Below are 8,247 nucleotides of genomic sequence, written 5' to 3'. Positions count from 1 at the left end.
AACTTTTGAGCTCACGCTTGTTTAATATGTTGTTCAAGCTTGATTTTGGTCTCAACAGCTTGTTGAAGCTTCTTTTTGGTGTTCAATCTTGCTCAGCACGTCTCTCTCTCTCTCTCTCTCTCTCTCTCTCTCTCTCTCTCTCTCTCTCTCTCTCTCTGTGTCTTCTTTTAGTCTATTTCATCTCAGTGTGAATAGTAGTACTAAATTGTTACTCTGTTTGTAGAATGGAGATCACCATGTCTCAAAAGAAATCAAAAGGACTCACATCTCTGGCTTCCAAGAAGGCCAAAGTAATTTCTCCAAGGAAAAATACTCCCTTCACGAAGTCTGTAACGAAAGAAAAGCCAAAGGCTAAGGATTGCAAATTGAATTCAATTCCAACTAAAGATAGGCTTGGTTGGAGGTTTTTTATGAGAGTGAAACCAAAGATGTATCTAGAATTGACACATGGATGTATCATGTGTGAAATATGGGGCAATAATGACAAGGAGAGTCATTGTGGGTTTAATATAGATCGCTTGAAGAAAACTTTATTAAACGATTTCATGTAAATTCACTATAGGATTTACAATTCGAAAACTATCATGAATAATGAAGTTGGTACCATGTTGGCAAGAGTATTTGGTACAACTACTCATGGAATAGATGTGCATTCAGATGACTTTGCCCAACACAGAGATGTGAACTTGTAGTAGTTAGGTAGCTTGGACAACATCTATATTAAGCAAGATCATGATATAGGCACATCTACAGGTGTGAAAAGGGAGCCTATAAGTTTTTTGCATCAATAGAGGTCCAGTGTGGAGCAACAATGTATATTGGATGAGTAAATTTGACAAGGAGAATGCAAGATTGCTGCCAGAATTTGAGGCTACTACTAGAATGGAGGCCGAATCCATTACAAAAGTAGAGTCATTTACACATACAACCAATTGAGTGTGCAGTAAAATAGAAAAGTTTCCACATGGTAGTAACACTATCAGTGTAGTGCTACAAGAGTAGTACTTGAAGGATATGGCCAAACTTGAAGTAGAGATGGACTCAGCAAAAAGAATTAGCAAAAAAGCACCAAGTTTGCATTAGAGAGCACTTGGTTGCAAGCACAAGTTTCTTGAGCAATATGCAACATCTGGTAGAAAATCTCCCAACAAGGGGTCTGCAAGTTATGAATCTAGCACCAATAGACCATCCTACAGGCTCTATAGTAGCAACTATGAAGGTGGATATTGAATGGTGAGATTCTTAGCATTCCAATAAGAAAGTGATGTTTAAGTTTTTATAGTTGGGTCCACTTACAAGTAGTATCTACTTACCCTTTCAATAGATGTGTAGGTGTAGTTTTCTATGACCTTGGATTTTGTCAAGAAAATATTAATGTGGTTTTTGCACCATGTTGGCACACATACTACATGATTTGTGAGTCATTCCATTTTTTAGAGAAGTTGCGATGCATTTATCTGTCCTACAAAGTATCTGTATTAGATGCATGGTTGGCTGCCATGGGCTTTGACAAAGCAGGTACATTTGCTATATACTCTTTATTTTTTAATACTTATAACTCAATAGTACTAAATAATATGTTTTGTTGTTTGAAGCCAATTATTATAGAGAGACATACCATATGACTAAATAGAGTGACTAAATAGTACTTTTTAGTACTATTCAGCACTATTTAGCATTTAGGACTATTCATCACTATCTAGCATTTAGCACTATTTACCACTATTTTGCACTATTCAGTACTATTTTGCACCATTCAGCACTATTAAGCATTTAGTACTAATTAGTACTTAGTACTATTTAGCACTCAACAATATTTAGGACTATTAGTAGCACGTAGCACTAAGCAATATTTAGTATTAGTAGTATTTAGCATTTAGCACTATTTACCACTATTTTGCACTATTCAGTACTATTTTGCACCATTCAGCACTATTAAGCATTTAGTACTAATTAGTACTTAGTACTATTTAGCACTCAACAATATTTAGGACTATTAGTAGCACGTAGCACTAAGCAATATTTAGTATTAGTAGTATTTAGCACTATTAGTAGCACTTAGCACTTAGTACTATTTAGCATTTACTACTAGTTAGCACTTAGTTATCACCTAGTACTATTTAGCTTTTAGTACTAGTTAGCACTATTTAGCACTTGACAATATTTAGCACTATTAGTAGCACTTAGCACTTAGTTCTTTTAACACTTACTATTTAGCACTTAGCACTTAGTACTATGTTATAGTATTGTTTGTTGTTTGAAATTAGTTCACATATTTCAGATTTGTTTGTTCTTACTTATACTCTTTGGTACTGTTTGAAATAGAGGACTATTTATGATTGACTAGTACTACTTCGTCAAGGGGCATATTTCCTTAAATTTTAAATACTATTATTTTTTGTTTGCTTTCTAGCTTTAAATAATACTATTTTCTTTTTCAAATAAGTTTTAAATAGCACTATTTACTCAAAGTAAATAGTTGTTCTCTTCCTTACACAAACAAGTGCAGACTCTAAAACTTCTCATCCAAAAAAAATCAAGAGTGCTACAATGTAAGGTGAACCTATTGAAAGTGGGAAATCTGAAGCTCCAAGCAATTCAAAATTGTTCATAGACATGGAGAACAAACAACATGGCAAGGGAATTTCCTCGTGTGGAAAAGAAGGCAATGAACCGGTATTCGATGGAAGTCGGTTGGAAGATGACAACTATGTGGAGGATGAATGGGATCAAGAGCATGAATATGATGAGAAACACCTATTTCATTAATTTTGGACTGGTGCACTATCCAAATTCGTTTTGTGAGATAATTTTGGATAAAGCATTTAAAAAAAAGAGGCTCTTATAAAACAAAACTTTGAGTCAAAAAGTAAGATTTTAAAAAATCAAATTAGAAAAAATGACATGACATGTTATTAAAACTAGAGTACATTAAAAAAATAGGACATCACATTGTTAAAAGAGACAAAAAGTAAGATTTTAAAAAATAAAATTAGAAAAAATGGCATGACATGTTATTAAAAGTAGAGTACATTTAAAAAAAAGCATGACACATTTATACAAGAAGTAGATCATATAATTCAAAGCCATATGGTGTTAAAAAGCACCTTCCATTAGCTCAGCCTAGAAGATCTAATCTTTGTCTCTCTTGTCTATTACAACTTTACATTAGAGAACTAAAAAGTCTTTGTGGAACTGTAGTTTCATTTCTTGTCTATTATAGCTACTTTAGAAAACACATAAGTCTCTATGGAATTAAATTTCCATCACTTAACTATTAAGTCATTAGAGAGAGCATATGTCCTCAAAAGTGCCTACTATGACATTGGCTTCATGAAAACAAGCAGACTTTAAACCTGCAGGCCATGGGTAACTAGGGTTGGCATCGCAAATCTCCTCATAGACTCTCCTCACAACCTGTTTCGAATCTTCTACCAACTTGTAAGCATTCAACAATTCTTCTTTTCTCTCTTGGCTTTCCTCATCTTCACCATTTTTTTCAATACAGCTTCTAGCCACCGCCATATCCTATACGAAAATTTAACTCGTTAGCATAAGAAGTACGTGATTAAAAGAAGCGAAAAAGAAAGCTAGGGATATTCACCTCTTCTGCTAAATTCAAATCAAGCAGCCATGTGCATAACATATCCTCCTCGAATGATTTTCCCTTCATTGGTCCATACAAAAGGGATCTACGACAGAATTTGAGTTCAGTAAATGAAGTCGGGTAGTAACTAGTCATTGTCTTAGAGAAAAAGTGGGAGAAGGAGAGTGAGGGAGCGATAGCAAGGGATGCACAATGAGCCACCCCTCCTTCAAGAGTGATAGAAAGTGAGGGAAGACGTAAAGTGAAAGATGAATACAAGTTAATCAGAAGGACTAGGATGTAAGAAATAAGAAAGTGTCTGTGGAAGGACTAGGATGGAAGAACACAAGTGCACTAAGGCACGATGTGTTTGCTATGATAAGGATAAGGGTTGGAATAAAGTGAGAGAAGCATTGGGAATGCTCTACTTTAAGTGAGTGGAGACTGTCCAATCGAATAAAATTTTGCAGAGCATTGGGAATGCTGTACTTTAAGTGAGTGGAGCATTGGGAATTGATAATTTGGAGTGAAATATATTACAAATATTACATCATCACATATTCATATCAAAATTCTCATCACACAAGCTTATATTTCCAAATAATCACATCATCACACATTCATATCATAAAATTGTGTGCATGAAATAAATATATAAATATCATGACTAAATGCCACTTAAGTAATAAGTCACAAATTGGTGTATAATCAACAAAAACTACACCATGATTCATACATTGCAACAAATAAATGTCAACCATAATATTTATGGAATAAATAGCATCCTGAGAATATGCTCCTCATGCATATATACAAACACAACATCATACATGCATCACAACTATTCTGATGCTTCTAGTGGAGACTATGGCAACTCTTCTGATGCTTCTAATGGAGGCTGTGGTGCTCTAGATGTACACTCAGTCTCTACTTCTTTTGTAGTATGTAGTGCTTTCGGAGTAGACTTAGTATCCTCTTCCTTAATGCAAGCAGAGGCTATGGCAACTCTTCTGATGCTTCTAGTGGAGGCTATGGTGATGTAGGTATACACTGAGTCTCTACTTCCTCTGTAGTGTGCAGTGCTTTCACAGTAGACTGAGTCTCCTCTTCCTTAAATGCAAGCTCTGATATTGCTTCAGTTGCACATTGTATTCTAATGGCAGCAATTAGGTCTCAAATGATTTTAGCCCTAAATAATTGTATATCCTCCTCTGAATGTTTGAGCTCCAAAAAGTCTTCCAATGAGACTTGTGGCTTACGTGAGAAAATTTCTTTGAAAATCGACATGCAATTATAGGCAACTCTCCACCCACACCTATGCGCATCTTCCTGCTCTACTACTAAACGCTTTTGGAAGTCTAACGAATCTTTGTATTGTCCAGTTTCTCTAATAGCAAATACCAACTTCTCAACTGACCTACTCATCATGACATATTAAAAAAACTTATTGTGTCTATTACATAAGGTACATAATATAGAAGTAACAACAGATTAATAGAATACTTATGTTTGCACTGAGCCATTTGCACTGAGCCATGAAAGCCTACAATCGAGTTGAAAAACCAACAATAGTTGTCTTCAAGGTCCCAAACCACCAGACTCTAATGTTTCCTACATGAATAATTAAGAACCATTATTATTTAATACAATGTTGCTAGTATAAGATGAAAATAAAGGTTGCCATGATACATCTCGTGATATGCCATAAATAGGACTCACATGCCATGTAAATGTGAAGGCTGTAACCATTTACAAACATCGGCTATCGTCTTTTTGCTATCGCTAAGTATAGGAGAAAGGAGGGAATCCATCATATACACATAGTTTTGTACGGCTCTACAAAATCGTGAGATAACTATACTGCACCAACAAATAAATGAATATTAGCTTATTAGATTTAATCAAAATATTGAATTATCAAGCAGAGAAAAATTTTGTATCAAACCTGAGAATGGCCATCATAACGTTGTTATTGACCTGATTTGAAGCTCTAGAGAGGATTGAAATCTCCTCTTCACCAAATTCAAGATATTGAGGTCTATGTTGAATCATAACCCTAACATTAAAAGAGCTTCTCAATTCTTCCAATGAAGCCATGTTTGTAGAGTTGAGTTCTTCTATCCCCTTTGACTCTTTGATGGCATTCATTTTGCACTCCTCTGAGCCATTATCTATTTGACTTGTGGGAGGGTCCATAATAATGCCCTTAATGATCGCTCGAATGGTACATGTTATAAATGCATAGAGATGCAAGTCCGTATATGTTGACAGTGTGGTGTCATTTTGTATCTCAAAAATTTGACCAAGTACCAAAAAGCAATTGTAGCTCACGCTCCATCCACAATTACAGATGTGGCTATCCTCTTGATGTCATACTTGACATGTTATATACTCTATTTGTTGTGCCAAGTCACGTCGCTGCATTACTGTGTTGATAGCACCTACCAACTTTTGAGCCAATCTGCACATCAAAACATATAACAATAGTGAATATGTGCATTGCATATCAATCCACATGTCAAGAAGTGACAACAAGTGTAGTCTATACTTACTCTAACACAGTGCCATGGACGAATGTCATTGAGTTGGCAAAGAAGCACTTCTTAGCAAAGATGTCCATGACCACCAAACTCCAATGTGAGCTGCATTATCAATGAAGAATAATTACCGTGTTTGAGACAATTCTAGCAATGCAATAGAAAAACAAGTAGGGTTTGATGCTTACTTCTCATAATATGCTATAAAGATAACTCGTGTCTCATTCATAGGAACATGCTTCAACCACTTGCAAACATCCTCTATGGTTTCTTTTTTGTTGCTAAGCACTTCCGAAATAAGAGGATCGAGCATATATGAAACTCTTTGTATATTCTGAGGTAAATCTGCCATAACATTACTATATTTTTAAAAAAAAAGTATTAGCTTCTTGGGTTTAATCAAAATAAGCAAAGTATAAAGCCAAGGAAAAGGCTGCATCAAACTTGAGGATGGTTGTAATGACTTTGACATTAACCTCTTTCTTAGGATTTAAGAGGATTAAAATCTCTTCTTCACCAAATTCAAAAAAATGAGGTTGTTGTCGAATTAACAACATAGCGGTGAATGAACTTCCAATTTGCTGCAATAGAGTCATATTTTCATGACTCATCTTATTGAGAGAGTAGTCTACATTGTATTCTTCTTCACTTGCTATGTCTTCTACATCCTCCTTCTGCTATAAAAATATAAAAAAGTTATGATATGCACACATCCCAAATAAAGGCTTAAACAAGCATAGAAATATAAAGATAAGATTTCATACATGCTGCAATGTAGTCATATTTTTAGGTTGTTCCCCAACATTAATAATGGTTTTTTCATTAGACTGCATAGAAGTATACAGATAAGGTTTCATACATGCTTTCATTAGAGTGAGTCTCTCCTCCTCTTGGAGCAAAAATTTAAAAAGTAAGGTTTCATACATGCTTTGATTAGAGTGAGTCTCTCCCCCTCTTGGAGGAAAAATTTAAAAAGTTATGAGATTTACACATCCCAAATAAAAATAAAGGTTTAAATAATCATAGAAGTATATCATTAGACTCAATCTCTTCTCCTCTTAGAGGAAAATATAAAAAAGTTATGAGATTTACACATCCCAATTAAAGGCTTAAACAAGCATACAAGTATAAAGATAAGGTTTTATACATGCTGCAATGTAGTCATATTTTCAGGTTGTTTCCCAATGGTAGCAATTAGATGCTGAATACTCTTAGCCCGAAACACTAGTAGATTGGCTTCTGTATATGATTCCATTTTGACTGGTAACTCCAAATAAAAAATCTCTCTAAGAAACAACATGCAGTTGTAGGCAACTCTCCACCCACAGCTGTGCCCATCTTTTTGCTCCACTAGTAGACGTCATTTGAATTCTACTTGGTCTTGTTGCTCCGTGGTTGTTTTGACAGCAGATACTAGCCAATATATGCAGCACTCACAACAACACAAAGCAACTATAGACGTGCTTGGTAGACGCGCAAAATAGCGGGCGCGTCTATAGGCGTTGCTCTAGTAGAGAAATTACGGGTGCGTCTATTAGCGCGGCTACATACTCGTCTATTTGCGCGTCAATCACTGTGTTTATTTGCGCGTTAGACCTGAGAAAATACGGGCCGGTCTAACATCCCGTCTATTAGCGCGTCTATTTGTGCGTGTATTTGTGCGTTTATTTGCGCGTTTACACTGAGACTCAGACGCGCATTTAGACGCGGGGTTGGACGCGATCCAGAGAATACAGAAAGTGGGATTTTGGTGTACATCATTGCTTTCCAAACATTGCCCATGATTACCAAAGCACATAATTTTTTGCAAGCCCACATATACAAGAATTAAGGGAAATGAGGAGAATGAGACAATATGTAAAATAGTTTTGCCAATATCAATTGTGGGGATATGGTTCAATCTCATCCTCAATGAGATCAACCCTTGCCAAACTATCTACTTCAAAATCCAAACAAGTGTTTAGATCTACAAATACATTCAACCCACTACTACTTGTGCCACTCATGTGCTCATCGAAATCAAGATCTCCAATGGTAGGCTCGTTCTCACGGGTAATGCCGGCCTCAATATCTATATCTCCTATCTCATGATCATCCTCCTCTCTTGTATCACGGTCATCATCA

Source organism: Dipteris shenzhenensis, chromosome 11 (genome assembly GCF_047967505.1).
Source record: "Dipteris shenzhenensis isolate YYH24624 ecotype China chromosome 11, Dip_SZ_1.0, whole genome shotgun sequence".
In the NCBI taxonomy this organism is placed as follows: domain Eukaryota; kingdom Viridiplantae; phylum Streptophyta; class Polypodiopsida; order Gleicheniales; family Dipteridaceae; genus Dipteris; species Dipteris shenzhenensis.
This window is presented reverse-complemented; position numbering follows the sequence as displayed.